This window comes from Haliotis rubra, unplaced genomic scaffold (genome assembly GCF_003918875.1).
Source record: "Haliotis rubra isolate DU_JTF1 unplaced genomic scaffold, ASM391887v1 Scf255, whole genome shotgun sequence".
NCBI lineage: Eukaryota > Metazoa > Mollusca > Gastropoda > Lepetellida > Haliotidae > Haliotis > Haliotis rubra.
Genome location: NW_025766614.1, coordinates 472,896 through 492,030, shown reverse-complemented (window position 1 = coordinate 492,030; position 19,135 = coordinate 472,896). Strand labels below are relative to the sequence as shown.

The following is a 19,135-nucleotide window of genomic DNA, read 5'->3' as shown; positions in this document are numbered from 1 at the left end:
CCAAAAAACCCTTCCATTCCCTATTCAAAATATGCAATACACTAATACGAAGATCATCATTCGTATCATGGTTAGAGCTAAACAAAGAAGAAACAGCACTCAGACTAGACACATCCAATAAAACATATTAATGAATTGTACTGACAACTATCAAACAGTACGCAACTATTGATCATCATCATTAACACAAATGTTTGTTTACTCTTAACATGCTTAAGTCAACCGTAACTACGATCACCTTTTTCCACAGGATGATTTGATGAAATATGCTTTGTCAGGTGCTGGTTAACTATCAACTGTGACCAGTCACCATCCCGATAGGAATCATTGTCACATTACCACGGTCATGCTCCACTTCACACACGATGTAACAAATACACTTTTTGCTGACTCGTGTCACTGCCAGGCTTCCAAGCACCATAATAATCTACACTTTATATCCTCCAGCACATCAGTTTTTGATGGGCAAGAAAACGATCATTTTTCAACCATCTGGTAAAAATGGCCACATTGGGCTGGAGCAGAGTGGCTTAAGGGAATATGTTCTGCCTGCAGGTCTGAAGTTCTCACATGCTTGGCGGAACTCTCTTCACATTCGGAAAATGGAAAAGGAGCAAAGGTCAGGCCATCAGGTTCTTTTAACTTAATGTGAAGATGTTAAATCTGTTGGGTGCACTCTGGGCTTGTCCTGAAGACTACAGACGGGACATGGCAAATAACATCCAGACCCGACTCCAACCAGGGGCTTCAGCCAGCTGGAATACTCCAAACAGCATTGCCTCATCTGTCTCATATAACACAGAGATTACCTTCAGATGCACAGATAACTTTAACTTGTTTACCATTAGCTCATTGTGGAGACAGCTCTGTGGAACCATCAGAGCACAGGGACTGTTTAGACCCACATGGATTTTAGGAACAAATAGCCATACGTTTTGCATATAGGACACCTGGACTACTTTACACGGCAATCAGAGGGTCACCGTCACAGAAAACAATGATCGCTACATTTTCGCATGTAGAGGCAATCCTATTAACTTTCATGAAATGGAATGTAAGATTATTTTACAAAATATGTATTGATATATGATGAATTACCAATGTCTATATTTCACTTAATGAAATACAACCATGTAACATGCTTCAAGTTGTCAGAACGTTAGTCCAACTGTAAAAAGGAAAATCAAACATTTACTCTACCTATCTGATCTCTATACATATTATTTTTTTAAATCAAATACTTTAGAAAATTCTAGTTAAGCTACATGGTAACACTGCGTCAAGACTAAGACCCTTTACCCCTCTAGATGGTTGGAACTGCCAAGACTACCATCTCTTCCTGGACCAGGTGGGTGGAACCGTGGACTGCCATCTCTCCCTGACCAGGTGGGTGGTACCGAAGACTACCATCTCTTCCTGGACAAGGTGGGTGGTACTGAAGACTACCATGTCTTCTTGGACCGGGTGGGTGGTACTGAAGACTACCAGCTCTTCCTGGACCAGGTGGGTGGTACCAAGGACTACCATCTCTCCGTGGACCAGGTGGGTGGTACTGAAGTCTACCATCTCTCCGTGGACCAGGTGGGTGGTACTGAAGTCTACCATCTCTCCAGGTGGGTGGACCTACCATCTCTCCATGGTGGTAGGTGGTACTGAAGTCTACCATCTCTCCGTGGACCAGGTGGGTGGTACCGAAGTCTACCATCTCTCCGTGGACCAGGTGGGTGGTACTGAAGTCTACCATCTCTGGACCATGGACCAGGTCCGCGGGACCAGGTGGGTGGTACTGAAGTCTACCATCTCTCCGTGGACCAGGTGGGACCAGGTGGGGTACTGAAGTCCACCATCTCTCCGTGGACCAGGTGGGTGGTACAGGAAGTCTACCATCTCTCCGTGGACCAGGTGGGGTGGACCAGGTAGGTGGTACTGAAGTCTACCATCTCTCCGTGGACCAGGTGGGTGGACCAGGTGGGTGGTACTGAAGTCTACCATCTCTCCGTGGACCAGGTGGGTGGTACCTGAAGTCTACCATCTCTCCGTGGACCAGGTGGGTGGTACTGAAGTCTACCATCTCTCCGTGGACCAGGTGGGTGGTACTGAAGTCTACCATCTCTCCGTGGACCAGGTGGGTGGTACTGAAGTCTACCATCTCTCCGTGGACCAGGTGGGTGGTACTGAAGTCTACCATCTCTCCGTGGACCAGGTGGGTGGTACTGAAGTCAACCATCTCTCCGTGGACCAGGTGGGTGGTACTGAAGTCTACCATCTCTCCGTGGACCAGGTGGGTGGTATATTGTGCGGCTTATCTGTTTAGGTAGGTTCCCGGCCACCACATGACCACTTACACTATCTCCGCTATCTACAGCGGCCACATTCACCTATAGAGAGCTGTTGACCACTTGCCTTCACTGGCAGTATGCAGTTCATTGAGATAGTAGGGCAATAAATCTCGGCCTGCCGTCAGAGGATAATGTCCTACTACCTTCAGCGACAGTGTTTATAATGAAGATTTTATTGTACATAGATAGCATGAGATAACAGACTGTTTTCTAATCCACTTTAGACTAGTACAATTAGAACAAGAAGGCTAATAAGATCAGACACATGAGTGAATATCTGAATCTGTTTTCTACATTATATACATTCTAAAAGTATGTGTATTGACAGCTAACTTGAACACAGTCCAATGATTCAACATTTTTTACACAGAGATGACAATGACAGTCATCTGTGATCTTTAGTCGCAAATCCTACCAAGTGTATTAATTAATTAAGAAAACATTAAATGTTTCAAACATTAAACTGTTTTTAGGATAACTTCTGTTACAACTAAATGGATAGCACTTTCCCAGCAATGCCTACATTTTATCACAAATCTGCAGGTCACTGCACCTTGAGAGCAGTTTCCTCAACAATCTGTCTGCAATCTGTTATGCAAATCTGTTATGCAAATGAGAACAGTTTACATGTTTCAAGAACATTAAAAGTGGATATAGGTCTAACAAAATGAATGGTAACTCTTGATGAGGTCAGTATGTGAAAACAGGGACCTCACATGTGACCCTTTTGGCCATAGACCGAGGTCCAGTGAAATAACCAGGGATCAGGTTCGGTGGTCCTTCTTTTTGTATATTGACCTCATCAAGAGTAAATATTTGTACAATGTTGTTATTTTGTGAATCAATGACCTCTGGGAATGATTTTCTGGCTATGTAAAAACTTCACACCAGTCTGGGTAGTTAATGGCAAACCTCGGCTTTTGCAAATGCAATGGCCATGAGAGATATAGTACCCTCACATTACCATGTCTTTAGAACCACTGGAACTGAACCGAAACAAAATATCCCAATCGTATTGTTTCTGTTCACTTTGAACGTATTTCCACCTGTTCTGGTTATAATTTCACAGAAGAAAACAATCTGATATTTAAGAAAATAAAGTTATTTCTGCTCTACACGGATATCAAATTAACTCCCATCTCAAGTCCATATGTCTTCGGGCACCATTGACCGAGACAACTAAGTTCAGTGCTGCAGAAACACAATGCCAGCAGTACGAGTATGGCTTCAACTAAACTCAATGATGGTGTGGGATACTGTTTCCAATTTCAGCTGAAGTGACTTTAGTTCTGGAAACCTGGATGTGAGTTAGTGTTCTGTGACCCGAGCTGAGCTACACACATGTGCAGAATTACATGAAGGCTGTGACATGTTGTATGGTAATTAGCATCCCATTTCAAAATTATCAACTCTAAAATGTAAATGAATTTACAGAAATTATCCATCATTTGATAAGTAATTCTTCTTTAATTAATAAAACAGAAATATGAGCTCACACTGACCAACTTCGCTGTTTGGATGATGGTTACAAAATGCAGCAATTTACATTTGTCAATCTGGGTGCCATTGTACAAAACAACCTTAGCGCGCTAAGGCTACCTTAAGTCTATGTTAAGGTATGGGAATTACGGTCACCTTAGCGCTAAGATCATTTTGTACAACGGCACCCTGGACCTTACTATGATGCATCCACATCACGTCCATGGTGTAGTGGATAAAGTATCTGCCCAGTGAGCTAACGGTTTGATTCCCTGCCACTTCAAGCCAATAGATGTACTTGTTGTTACCCTGGCACCGAGCATTAGGAGGAAAAAAGAAGAAATGATCACGTTTTTTTTGTGACTTACAGAAGTAGGGTTCAGGAGACCACCATGAATATATTTTAAGGGTCTTTTAACATGTATAAGTGAGTGAGATTCATTTTCCTCCACTTTTAGCAATATTCCAGCAATATCACGACTGGGAACACCAGAAATGGGCTTCCACACATTGTATCCATGTGGGGAATCGAACCCGGGCCTTCAGAGTGATGAGCGAACGCTTTAACCATTAGGCTACCTCACCACCCGACGGCGTGATAAGACACATGAGAATCCTGTTGAGTAATAAAATGGTGAGGAGTCTTGTAATTTCTGATGATTACTTTAGCTTGGAATGAGTTTGTGCTGTGTGGACAGTTGGCATAATTAATGAGCTAAGTGACAGACACCCAAAGCTAATCTTCATGCTTTTGGTTTAAGGAATACCACTGTGTTCCATGGGATGTAGCATATATTTTTTCAGTCCATTCTTTACAAATTACATTTGTGCACATTTTTGTTGCATAAAACCCTATGGTCAATCTTGGAGTCAGTATAATGTATATGACAGAGGTATCCATGCTGAACCAAAGCATGGTATCTCATTGGGCTAGAACTTCAAAACAGCATCACTCTAGCCTAGTAAACACACACACTAGTGTTGGGAATTGGTTAAAATCGCATAATTGATGATTGGTTCTTTACAAGCGATCAATCATCGAAAATAATTAGTTTGCATCATTTATCAGATTTTCCTGTTATGTTTGTTAATGCAAAAACGTTTTTTGAGGTTTTTTTTGTAAATTGTACAAAATATATTTGTAAATTTCACTTCTTTACGGGATTACTAGTATGTTAGGAACATAAATTTCCTGGAGTCTTTGAGATAAATTCAATCATGACTTGGAACAAGCTTGTAGTGCTTATGAAATGTAAATTTAATGACACAGACAAAACCAACCTTTTTTCCAAAATTGTTTGTGTTCGATTATAAGAAAACATGATCGATTGCTTGGTCGTTTGGACTGCGACCAACCTTCGATTCTTTCAATTAATCGGACATCCACTAACACACACACACACACACGCCTATGTCACTGTTTTTAGTGAAAAAATCTGTAAAGTGCAGTTAAAGCATAATTCACCTCACTCGATCTATGATCATGTAGTTAACACCTGCAGTTCTCGTTATCTCAGGTGTGGCAGGATTAATGAAATTAGAATACACTGTGATCCCACAAATGGTGTAAATGCACTAATGTTTGTAAACACATCACGGCCATGTTGAGATGTGCACTGTCCTCACCTGGTTGAGACCACATTGGTCATGGTTTGTGAACTAATACCTGGCGTGGACAGGATGCATGAAGCACAAATATTGCCGGGACTGTTCTATTTGGATTCTTGTTCAAGTTACCTTGACCTGTTAATCTAACACTCAAGCAGCCTGGAGGAGACATGGACAATTAGTGCTGGTCTTAATGTCTTTAAAACTAACCTTCACCTTCAACTGACCTCTGACCTGGCAGGACATGTCATGATTCAAAGGTTGCATACTTTGAAATTTTACAAATTATTCAAGAATTCACTTCACCATGTCAACGAATGAAATACAACTGATAAAATCAGTATGATGTGTTGGACATGGTGAAGTGGATTCTTGAATAATTTGTAAAATTTCAAAGTATTGAAACGTTTGAATCATCATGTCTAGATTAGGTTCCATTTACAACAAAAAGAAATAGGAGTTGAAGAAACTGTATCAAATCTAAATTGCATTAAACAATAAACTTATCAAACAAGCATCAGAAACACGAGCAAGCACCTGTAAACCCAACATTATCCAGCCAGTTCAATCATCACAAAAAAAACATCAATTTGGCTTCATTCCAGAATGGAATGTATAATGACTTAAACAGAGTAAATGTATACTGTCAACTTACTGTGATATATATAATTTACTATGGTATATATAATTTACTGTGATATATATAATTTACTATGGTATATATAGTGTACTGTGATATATATATTTATATCTATAGTAATGAAGACACTATGAAAGACTCCAGCAGCAATTTAGAATTTAATTTAAAATTAAAAGTCATGTACAGCCATGGAAACAGATTTTAAGAATATGATAATTTCAGATATTTAAACTTCATGTAAGATATACTTGAATTGACTATCATGAACAGTTCACGTTTTGTAAATATTCATAAAAAAACAAACAGTTGGGGCTCTTTTGTTGAAAAATTCCTACTACTTGTTCTATAAGTGTTCAATAATTTACCTCAACATGCCTTGTGATCATATTGATTTCTGTTCCTGAAGTTAAACAATCAATAATTGATGTTGACAACAACCTATTTACCTCCATTTGTTTATTTGTCTACCTGTTCCATGATTACAGCAATATTCTTTGTCTGAACACAGAACTGTTTATCAAAGAGAACATTCACTTTCTACTCCCACAATGTACACTGCTGATTGCCATACATACATATAGGAAGTCGTACATTAAAACCATCATACTTTTCCCTGTTGATAAAATGGGTCAAATATTTAAATTAATAAATTGTCTAACTAATCAAATTTGTCTTTGCGTGTCAGTGAGGGTATTCCTCATTCCATGTACCTGTTGTACATCAAACACTATGTACTTGTCAACTCCCTGTCTACCTGTGTGTGTGGTACATATTACAGGTGAGAGTCCACTTACCTGAGTCGCACCTGTGCGAGTCCCGGAATACTTCAAAGGGTACGGGATAAACAAACAACAGTAGCAGATACTGATGCCAGATTCGGAATAAAAGGCATGCCTTTTGTGACTTTTGACAAATCAAGATATCGGTACATATTTTTTCACCCAAAATACATTTCCTGTACGGTTTAGAAAACTAAACAAATAAACAGGTAAATTTACGATCGAAAATTCACTCAGATATTTCAAAACCACACACCTGTACGCACCTTGAATTTTCAACGCTTGAGTCTTGTGTGATAACTATCCCACGCAAATGTAACACATCCGTAAACCAATCTTCTTCACAAAGTCAGGAGCAAAACGTCAACAAACAAATAAGTCCCATATCAAACTTGAATGTTCCGAAGACACTCCCGTGAGTACCCCGCACAGCAAGGCTGTGGATAGTGAAGATATCGCTCAGCTCGAACAATCAAAGTGAGGCTGTGACCCACTTTCTTGGTCAGTAGAGTGTTTACATGTTCAGGTGGAAACTTGGCCTGGATAAGACTCAGCGTAATTTCAGAGCTGGACAAATCGCACGAGATTTTACAAATGCTTGTTCTCATGTTTAAGGCCATAATTTAAATCCCACTTTCGAACAGGCAAGTATATGTAATTACATAACATAAAAATTACTGACAACAAGATTGTTCAATATACTGTATGCTGAATCATAAACCATATAATAAGCTTATCATTATGGTCTCTGGCTGAATTTATAGTTAGTTATACAGTCTAATTACACACAGCACGCTTCATTTTTATACAATCCGTGATAATATGATAAATGATTTCATAAAAACAGCAACGTATTTTTAACATTTTCCGATTCCATCACTAGCCTTTTCTATAAAACCTAACTTCTACAGACTATCCTAATTCGTAAGTGTGCATTCAATCAGAAACCATATGGTCTCAGATTCAGTGATTAAATAGCCAACATCACACAAGCTGCGTACATTTTACACTGCATGAAAAGATAACTGTCAATTAAATCTGTGGAGCATTTATCAACGGCATATGTTTTTTCCGCAGGTGCAAGGCATGTTTGAATGCAATATGCAAGTGTACATGAATTTAAACACCTGCGACACGTGCAATTGTCGACTGACTCTGATTCGCACCACTGCGTACAATTTATACACGTGTACAACTTGATAAAAAACACACACACGTGTCTCAGACTATTCAATACAAAGAAATTATGACCATATTCTATCCGATGTGGTGTCGTGTGGCGTGTTGTCTATTGTTGTACATTTTTCGAAATGGATGAATCAGAATCCAGTTTTCCTTAATCACTGTTCCTTAATGTACTACTGTTCATAGCCAGCTGTAGTGGAGAAGTGGCGTCTTTCAAATAGTCACGACTCCACGACGTGTATTACGTCAGCAATGACAAACAATATATAGAGATTATTACACGAGCAAGTGTGTCATACGACTTAAACGAAACGAGTGTGAAATTTTGCACTGCACTCGCTCTCGCTTGGGCAATACATAATTTTGCACGAGTTTCGTATAAGTCATATGACACACTTGCTCGAGTGTAATAATTTCTTTATTATCCATTTTATTTATGTACATTTGAGCAGTAAAACACGCTTCACAAGTGTGACGACCCTCTTCATTGACGTTCAATTGTTTAATGACGTCACAAACGACGAAATATAGTTGCTTGGCAAAAGTGATATGTGCATATATATGATATATATATGACACTGGTTATGTTTCACCATCTGTGTAATAACATATGTTACGTCATGAATACTGTTTTACGTCAACAATACATGCACGTGCGCACAAACACACACCTCCATCCATACATTACGTCACGACTCGCGTAATGTCAGAGATGACCGGTTGTTATACATTGCGTCGTGAATCATGTGATATGTCAAAAATGACAAGCTGTTATATATTACAACATGTCACATCAACAACATGTGTGAGTGCGTGTGTGCGTGCGCGTGCGCGCGCGCGCGTGTGTGTGACGTCAAGAATGACCAGTTGTGTTATGATACGCCATGAGCCACGACTAGCGTCACCAATGGCAGACTTTTACACATTTCATCATAATTTCTTACGTTTTACGTCGACAAACAGCAATGTAACACGTCATGTTATTTATAACTAAATACAACTTAGTCAATAAAAGTAGAAATACTACAACAACTCACGTATTACTTCATAGATGACCGGTTGTTCTGTCTTGTGTCGTATACGACAAGAAGAATGACAAGGCGAAGCTGTGACATATTACGTCAGGAATTCTCTCCCTTGAGATTCTAGGCCTGGGTGCCGTTGTACAAAGCAACCTTACCGCTACGACAGACGTATATAGTAAGTGTTTAAGGTATGAGAGTTACGATCACCTCAGTCCTAAGATCGCTTTGCACAAGGGCACCCAGAACTGGTTCCGGCGTCGTAGCACTATACCATTCGTTAGCCTGTGATAAAGCATAGAGTTACAATAGGTCGGAACGTTACGAACGGTTTGTGGATCGAAAGAGGCAACCAAATGTATTGTGTGGTCAGTCGTCTTGGTTTATTGCGTGTCATAGTATCTCGATGGCGTTTAACATTCTTCACAAAACTTGGATCACGCAACTGTCTGGTCCGAGTTGGATTCTGGACACATCAAACAAACGGAGAAACTTATAGTCCTGACTGATCGAATAGTATGCGGTTTCACAGCAGTTTATAAACTTGTAGTTGAAAATAACTTCGGCAATAAGATAAATTGTAAATAGGTTCCATTGATGTTTGGCTTAAGTTGGGTCCTCCCTGACTTTCGTCCAAATGACATTGTGATTCTCATATTTCTTTTTATAAATACCAGACACTCACTCACTCCATTGTTCTGTCTTGGCGAGCAGTTGGCGACACAAGGGAGATAATCACTGTGTGTCTCAGCAGCCGGGCCTGTGTAAATGAGTGGTTGTTTAGCTGCAGGAGGAGAACTCGGTACAGTTATGTCAGACTGGTTGATTCAACAAGTAGGTGACATTTCCAACCATGGCGCAGCACTTGCAGGTGAACCTTACCTGCAGTTTCCTGGGTTGAACACCTCCAAGAGCGTTATACAGGTAAAATACCAGCATCACTGCACTTGCCACGGCTCTCCTCGAGTAGTCACGCATGTTTGTCGCTCTCTCTGTGGATCCTGGTTCATCTCATGAAATATTCCAACCATTAACGAGTCCTACTTCTGGAGGTTATAGGCGCCACACACAGGGTTAAATAAAATAGTTTTTGTTTTGGCGATCTCGTAACCATAAATACGGCTCTTGGAGATGGTGTGGTAATTATTTGACTTTCAGTAATGAACACCCCTACCCTCCACCCCACCTTGCCAGTTGCCACCCAGCCACCCCACCTCGCCACCCAGCCACCACAATTAAAAAGGGAGAAACAGCAGTGAAGTTTGCATTTTTCTGTTTTGTACCCAGGGCGGTGGTATATCGGATTGGTCATTGCGATAAATTCGCTCTTCACGCCGACGTCCTGAGTTTGTTGAAATTGATTCTCACATGGGTACAGTTGATATGTGAAGGTGTTTCTCATGTCCGGCTCATTGATATTGCTGGAAAATATTTTCTAGGGGAATTATTCCCATGGGGATATTTTTCCACGATACTTTTAAACAGGCAATTGTGGCTCCAAATGGAGTAATTTCATGCGGAATTTATAATCGTTGATGATGTCTCATCTAGTGGTAGCCACAAAGATCTGTAGACAGAGATGAATTAAAATACAAGTTTGTCTTTCTGTGAACAAGATATTGAAGAGTCTGTAACACATATTTGTATGCAACAAGCTTTCACAAGTTAAAAATATGGCGTTTATTCTGAGGCCGATATTCTGATTCCTACCACCGTGTACCACTGTTGCAGAAACCCGTGGATTGTAGGTGCGCTTCACGAACTCAACGCAATGTTGTCACTGATGGAAGGCGCCGATATTTCATGGAAAGTCAACACAGAGAGTGCGGACATGGTTGGTGAGTTGACTCTGCTATTTCCCAGATAGACACGCACTCCACCCCAGACACGTTTATGAGCATTTTGTTCATGTGTATCGAAACTATCTATAATCATGGGTGGCATCACTGTCAGCTATTGTTTGGTCATCGATCTTTCCCCGTCGTGATCAATTGCCGCACATCGATTTTGCATTACGAACCTATTCTTTATCTTATAATGACTAGTATTATCGATGCGACAAAGCAATCCAATAAACGTTGGCACTATATGACACGCTGAGCGGATCACTGAAACAAAGTATTCATATATAGCATCAGTATTCACTTGAAACATTGGATGTGACAAGAAACGTACTTCAGATTTGATTTGATTTAAACATATTTTATTCACAAATGTGAAAGGGATTGGGGACAAGTTATCCGACTTACATACATACATTTTCAATTATATTCAGATCCAAAATATACCAAGAATAAAGCAGATGATATTCCACATGAGGGTGATATTGAAGGGAACCAAGTCGTCTGATTGTATATGGATTTAGAAATGACTATTCCATTCACAGCGTGTTATGAATTTCGTGTAAGCGTTTTTCATGATGGGTACGTGAACATGGTTCGGGTAAAAGTCGAAACATAAGCACCTTCCTCCCATGGCCAGCTCTCAGTCCTGACATGTCATCCATCGAACATGTCGGGGATATCTTGTATGTCACATTAACAAGCACCGATCACTCTCAACGAACATAGGAAGAATGGCATGGAATGAACCAAGTTCTTATTGGACGTTTGATTAGGAGTATGCCCTGTCTTGAGAATACAGGCAGATTCACGCGATAATTATCAGTTTGACTTTGGTTAAGGACGTGATCGACAGTAGGGCGCTTTGGCCAGTCATCTCAAGAACGGCGTGCAACGACTTATGCAAATATTTGTCAGATGTCCCTGTTTCACTATTAAACTATCTATTTCTATTTACAGCGTTCGAAATACCTGTCTGCCTGTCCGACCGCCCGGGACGGGGTATTTTCAACACGGACTGCCAGATTTCAAATTCACCTGCCCGACGGTCGGGTTAAAATTTAGACATGTATGTTAGCATTGTTGTTTTTGTGGGCAGGTAAGTTTTACATCTAACCAGCCCTGTGGTCTGGCTGAATATTTTTGGAGTTTCATACCCTGGACTATTTGATTTCAGACATACAATATCAATAATTGTGACGCCTCTAAAGAATATATATCCACTTGTTTATTTAATAGTATATACCTATGACACCCGAAATAAATGCATTGATTACTATTTCTTGTTTAATACCGTCAGTAAAAATCAAACATTGCTCCTACTGATCTATGTTTAGACGGTTTACCGTCAGTGACAGCCATCGTGTATAGGTCCATGGGTTGCCAAGTGTGCATCTTCAGTAACCTGGACCATACTGAACCTTGGTGGCACACGACTTACCAGTGGGAGGATTTCACCAGTAACCTGGACCATACTGAACCATGGTGGCACACGACTCACTAGTGGGAGGATTTCACCAGTAACCTGGACCATACTGAACCTTGGTGGCACACGACTCACCAGTGGGAGGATTTCACCATTAACCTGGACCATACTGAACCTTTGTGGAACACCACTCACCAGTGGGAGGATTTCACCAGTAACCTGGACCATACTGAACCTTGGTGGCACACGACTCACCAGTGGGAGGATTTCACCATTAACCTGGACCATACTGAACCTTGGTGGCACACGACTCACCAGTGGGAGGATTTCACCATTAACCTGGACCATACTGAACCTTGGTGGCACACGACTCACCAGTGGGAGGATTTCACCAGTAACCTGGACCATACTGAACCTTGGTGGCACACGACTCACCAGTGGGAGGATTTCACCAGTAACCTGGACCATACTGAACCTTGGTGGCGACTCACCGACTCACCAGTGGGAGGACCTTTTCACCAGTAACCTGGAGGATTTCACCACTGAACCTTGGTGGCACACGACTCACCAGTGGGAGGATTTCACCAGTAACCTGGACCATACTGAACCTTGGTGGCACACGACTCACCAGTGGGAGGATTTCACCAGTAACCTGGACCATACTGAACCATGGTGGCACACGACTCACCAGTGGGGGGATTTCACCAGTAACCTGGACCATACTGAACCATGGTGGCACACGACTCACCAGTGGGAGGATTTCACCAGTAACCTGGACCATACTGAACCTTGGTGGCACGACTCACCAGTGGGAGGATTTCACCAGTAACCTGGACCATACTGAACCTTGGTGGCACACGACTCACCAGTGGGAGGATTTCACCAGTAACCTGGACCATACTGAACCTTGGTGGCACACGACTCACCAGTGGGAGGATTTCACCAGTAACCTGGACCATACTGAACCATGGTGGGCACGACTCACCAGTGGGAGGATTTCACCAGTAACCTGGACCATACTGAACCTTGGTGGAACACGACTCACCAGTGGGAGGATTTCACCAGTAACCTGGACCATACTGAACCATGGTGGCACACGACTCACCAGTGGGAGGATTTCACCAGTAACCTGGACCATACTGAACCTTGGTGGCACACGACTCACCAGTGGGAGGATTTCACCATTAACCTGGACCATACTGAACCTTGGTGGCACACGACTCACCAGTGGGAGGATTTCACCAGTAACCTGGACCATACTGAACCTTGGTGGCACACGACTCACCAGTGGGAGGATTTCACCAGTAACCTGGACCATACTGAACCTTGGTGGCACACGACTCACCAGTGGGAGGATTTCACCAGTAACCTGGACCATACTGAACCTTGGTGGCACACGACTCACCAGTGGGAGGATTTCACCAGTAACCTGGACCATACTGAACCATGGTGGCACACGACTCACCAGTGGGAGGATTTCACCAGTAACCTGGACCATACTGAACCTTGGTGGCACACGACTCACCAGTGGGGGATTTCACCAGTAACCTGGACCATACTGAACCATGGTGGCACACGACTCACCAGTGGGAGGATTTCACCAGTAACCTGGACCATACTGAACCTTGGTGGCACACGACTCACCAGTGGGAGGATTTCACCAGTAACCTGGACCATACTGAACCATGGTGGCACACGACTCACCAGTGGGAGGATTTCACCAGTAACCTGGACCATACTGAACCTTGGTGGCACACGACTCACCGGTGGGAGGATTTCACCAGTAACCTGGACCATACTGAGCCTTGGTGGCACACGACTCGCCAGTGGGAGGATTTCACCAGTAACCTGGACCATACTGAACCTTGGTGGAACACGACTCACCAGTGGGAGGATTTCACCAGTAACCTGGACCATACTGAACCTTGGTGGCACACGACTCACCAGTGGGAGGATTTCACCAGTAACCTGGACCATACTGAACCTTGGTGGAACACGACTCACCGGTGGGAGGATTTCACCAGTAACCTGGACCATACTGAACTTTGGTGGAACACGACTCACCAGTGGGAGGTTTGCACCAGTAACCTGGACCATACTGAACCTTGGTGGCACACGACTCACCAGTGGGAGGATTTCACCAGTAACCTGGACCATACTGAACCTTGGTGGCACACGACTCACCAGTGGGAGGATTTCACCAGTAACCTGGACCATACTGAACCTTGGTGGCACACGACTCACCAGTGGGAGGATTTCACCAGTAACCTGGACCATACTGAACCTTGGTGGTGGCACGACTCACCAGTGGGAGGATTTCACCAGTAACCTGGACCATACTGAACCTTGGTGGAACACGACTCACCAGTGGGAGGATTTCACCAGTAACCTGGACCATACTGAACCTTGGTGGCACATGACTCACCAGTGGGAGGATTTCACCAGTAACCTGGACCATACTGAACCTTGGTGGCACACGACTCACCAGTGGGAGGATTTCACCAGTAACCTGGACCATACTGAACCTTGGTGGCACACGACTCACCAGTGGGAGGATTTCACCAGTAACCTGGACCATACTGAACCTTGGTGGAACACGACTCACCAGTGGGAGGATTTCACCAGTCTAACAAACACTGTGACATGAGACAAATATATGTTCAGGATTTCAGGCTGTGATGCCTGACTTCACGTTAAACCTGGTTACATTAATCCAGACATTGGTAAATATTCGTGGGACACTAAAGAAGCTGCCCAAACATGCGGTCCAGTCGAAAACGAGATGGTAAGAACAAACTGGTGCCCTTCACATTAAACCATCAATCCGTTCAGTCGCATTTCACACTGTTAGGCTCTAATGTCAGTCTCTAGTTAGGGCCTCAGTTCATTAGATTATATACACATAGAAGTCTTCAGTTTCTGTTCCATTGCAAAACACAATTTATTACTTATTTTTTCTCCTACGCCTGTCGTTGAGAGATGTCGCGTGTAGTGAGTGAGTGAGTTTAGTTTTACGCCGCGCACTCAGCAATATTACAGCTATATGGCGGCGGTCTGTAAATAATCGAGTCTGGACCAGACAATCCAGTGATCAACTGCATGAGCATCGATCTGCGCAACTGGGATACGATGACATGTGTCAACCAAGTCGGCGAGCCTGACCACCAGATCCCGTTAGTCGCCTCTTACGACAAGCATGGGTTACTGAAGATCAATTCTACCCCGGACCTTCACGGGGCATGTCGCGTGTAGTAGCGCCAGTAGTTTATGGCAATGTCATTCTTACATTCAGGGCTGTGAAGATATGTCTCACCGACCCAGGGATCGCTAGACAAGGCCATCCAGCAGTCACGTCTGCCATTTAATGGTTGTGTGACGAAAACATGGAGAACGTCTTTTCCCTTTACTGAATCTTCATTCCTGTATCTGGTGACAGAAGGTTAAACTTCAATGTTTAACACATTGTGCACCATCATAGCAACGGTATCACTGGTTGAGGTGAGATGCTGGTACGCCATTTTAAACAGAATATGTGACAGTTATATAACGGCGTTTGTAGCGGATGTTCGACAGCGAGTTGCCGTGTCTGCGATAACTGATCAGTCGGTGCCACCGTGTTCGCTGATGTCGAGCAAGGCCGTTTCCAGGTCTAGATATTCCAATAAGACCGTGTTTGAAACTGATAATGTCTGTGATGCGGCTTAACCTGCAAACACTGTTGAGTTGGAATGAGGGTTGCCAATGTCGACATGGTACGGGTCTCTTGACAGCAAATTTGGCTTAAGTCATTTCCAACAGTTTGCTCGTGATTCATGTTTCATGTCTCATGACAACATAATTCTTCTAAGAGTATATAGACTTCTTGTTGCCATGGCTGCACAATGGAATGAAGCTTCACGGCACAGGAAACATCAAGGCTGTGATGTAGAACGCTGATAAACAAAAGTCTTCAGATTCCACACTCATCAAGATGGAATCGTGTATAGTGGGAGAAATATCATTATCGATATAAATTTAGTATTGTTGATTAATATCATGAAAAGGTGGATCAGAGACCATATAATAGAGGGTTCTCTATTAAATGGTCTCTGGGTGGATACACTTATTGAAATACCACTTTTCAGAATAATTGAAGTCCGATTAAGAAAACACAGGATGGATAGTCTTCGGATAGCCTCTTGCTTGTCTTCGACATATTGGACATGTACTACAACAATCATACAAGGCAGGTCGAGCTGAGGTGATATTCTATAATTCTCATTTCCTGAACGTGACGTTTCGCATATCATAGCTGTATGAACCCACATGGATTTCCTCCTTAACAGACACTAACAAGGAGCTCTCCTCCCCTGATAATTACCCAGGCTGCTACAAGAGACCCGAGGGTCGGGTACCAAAACAAAGGTGTGACTGCTCCATGCAATTAGCCCCGGCGTGCAGCAGGTAATTACATAGAACAGGCCACTGCTGCCGGCTTCACCGCTGTGGGAAAATATCCTGTAGGATAGATTATTGATTTCCTGTCATCGATGATATTATTTGATTGATTGGAGCTGGGATCTGTGACGGGAAGGTGGAGATGAGAAAGGAAAGCTACCCAGAGGTTCTGAACCAGGAGTCATCAACTGCTGGTCTGTGTCAGTTATTCTACCTGCCACACGTTATTATATTAATCAGTGCCGTGTGGTCCATCAGCTCGCCTGCGAATGGATGCACGAATGCTAATGTGCCGTTAATCACTCCCTCCTGTGACGTGGGGGCTGGGGCGCTTAGTACATGACTCCGGTACACCCGGGCAGACTCCGGTACACCCGGGCAGCGACCATCTCACTGTAAACATACACGTTACATCAATAATAAACTTACATTTATCAACATAGTTTACACAAAAAAAAACTACTCATAAAACATAATCATAAAATATAATGAAATGGAGCCCAGAGACTTTCTTCATTTTCTGACTGAAACTGTGGAAATCTGGACTTGCCACATATTCTAGACTTGCATTGGCTTTCTTGGATATATTTGTTTCAGGGTCTGTATGACAGTGAGTGAGTGACTGAGTTTAGTTTTACGCCGCACTCAGCAATATTCCAGCTGTATGGCGGCGGTCTTTAAATAATCGAGTCTGGACCAGACAATCCAGTGATCAAGCTGTATGACAGACTACATCAATAACAACAGTTCCATTCGAAGCTTCACAGCTTATACAGTACTGGTGGGAATCTTGCTGCATCGGCTATGTAGTCTCAGAGTTATATGAAACAACTTATTCAGATAATAGTGTTGATTGTTTAGACTCTATATTTGTATCAGCATACATGTAGCCGTGTACTTGTAAAGAACTGTCCCCCCGACGATCCGTGTTAGAACTGGAGCTCCTTTCACTAAACAACCTTAACTAAGGTTAACCGTAACTCCCATTCTTTACATTGCACTAAGGTTACCTTAGTGACTTACGATCACCTTAGTGTTTTGTGAAAGGAGGCCCTGCATGGTCTTGAGCAATACCAGGCGCGTAAGCCCGAGAGGTTACAAAGCTTTATATTTAGATAGTATTGAGGGCTTGCCCAACTTTCATGGTGATCTTTAGCAAAAATCATGTGTAAGCCCGGGCTTTTTTTGTAATGGTAGCTACGCCCCTGAATACATGCTAGTCTCCCGTGAAGTTCCGTGTTAGAACTGGCCTTGACAAACCATGCTTTGTGAAGATTCCGTAATAATTGGTCTTCCTACAGATGTACGAGGCGAATAACAGAATCCGGCAGAAAGGCTCACAGATCTGGATGATGCGTGTTATGGCATACCGCTTGTGTAGATCGATGTTCCTAATGAGCGCACATGATCGGGAAGTGTGGTGCCGGGTCTTGACAAATATCATTACAGTAAAACACCCTGTCTACCATGGACGCAGTACTCATAATGTTTACAGATCTTGAGAAATACTGTATTTTCATATATGATAATAAGAATCAGTCATGTAAATAAGAATCAGTCATGTAAATGTCCTTAAAGATACATCTTAAGATGGAGATTTTACTCCCTCTTCGAAGAGTAATGCTGCCACATTAAGTGAGTGAGTGAGTTGGGGTCTACGTCGTTTGTCTTACTCCTGCTAAATCACAGCGTAGATGAACAAGATCAGTCTTAAGATAATTCATCCATGTGGAGACTCGAACCTGGGCGAACCAACGCTGAACCCGCTAGGCTACCCCACCGCGTATGTCTCTCCGTATGTTATTGTTTGATACATGTGTGTCAGATGTGGTGGTGGGTAAAGTAGATTTGTTGCACAAACTAACCCTAAAATAGTGGCAGATAGGACAGATTAGAGGTTTTAGCGCATGCTTGAGAAATGAATATTTGTGGGCACAGAAGCTTTTCACATATTGTCATTACCGGGATCGCAGCACTACCCATGTGCACAGTGCTATAGTCCGGTAGTGACAATACATACCTCAATGCTATATATAGGCTTGTGGTTGTGATCAGATCGATGGGTGTCGATTGTTGTCGAAGAGATACGAAGACTTGAGATTAAGCACAATTGGGTTGTCTCCCATGAATATGTAAAATACATGAAGAGACGTAAAATGTCAACGCGTCCGCCATTAATCTTGTATCTCGAGTGAACTGTCTCTTCTTCTGATGCACAGACATTGAAACCATATGAGTGACTTTACTTTTACGCCGCTTTTAGCAGTATTCCAGCAACATCTGGGGACACCTGAAATGGGCTTCACACATTGGGCCCATGTGGGGAATCGAACCCGGGTCTTCAGACTCCTTAACCACTAGGCTACCCTAGCGATGGTC

General features: G+C 42.7%; 1 protein-coding gene across 2 annotated transcripts in view; it reads right to left on the bottom strand.

The window, feature by feature from the left end:
- Positions 1-7,303, bottom strand: part of LOC124279704 — a 44,711-nt gene extending 37,408 nt beyond the window's left edge. Inside the window, exon 1 of one of the 2 annotated variants that reach the window (XM_046715541.1) lies at positions 7,102-7,303. The gene's annotated coding sequence lies outside the window, so the exon portion shown is untranslated. The remainder of the gene's footprint in view (positions 1-7,101) is intronic. The other variant, XM_046715542.1, reaches the window with a different exon arrangement.
- Positions 7,304-19,135: the final 11,832 nt, after the last annotated feature.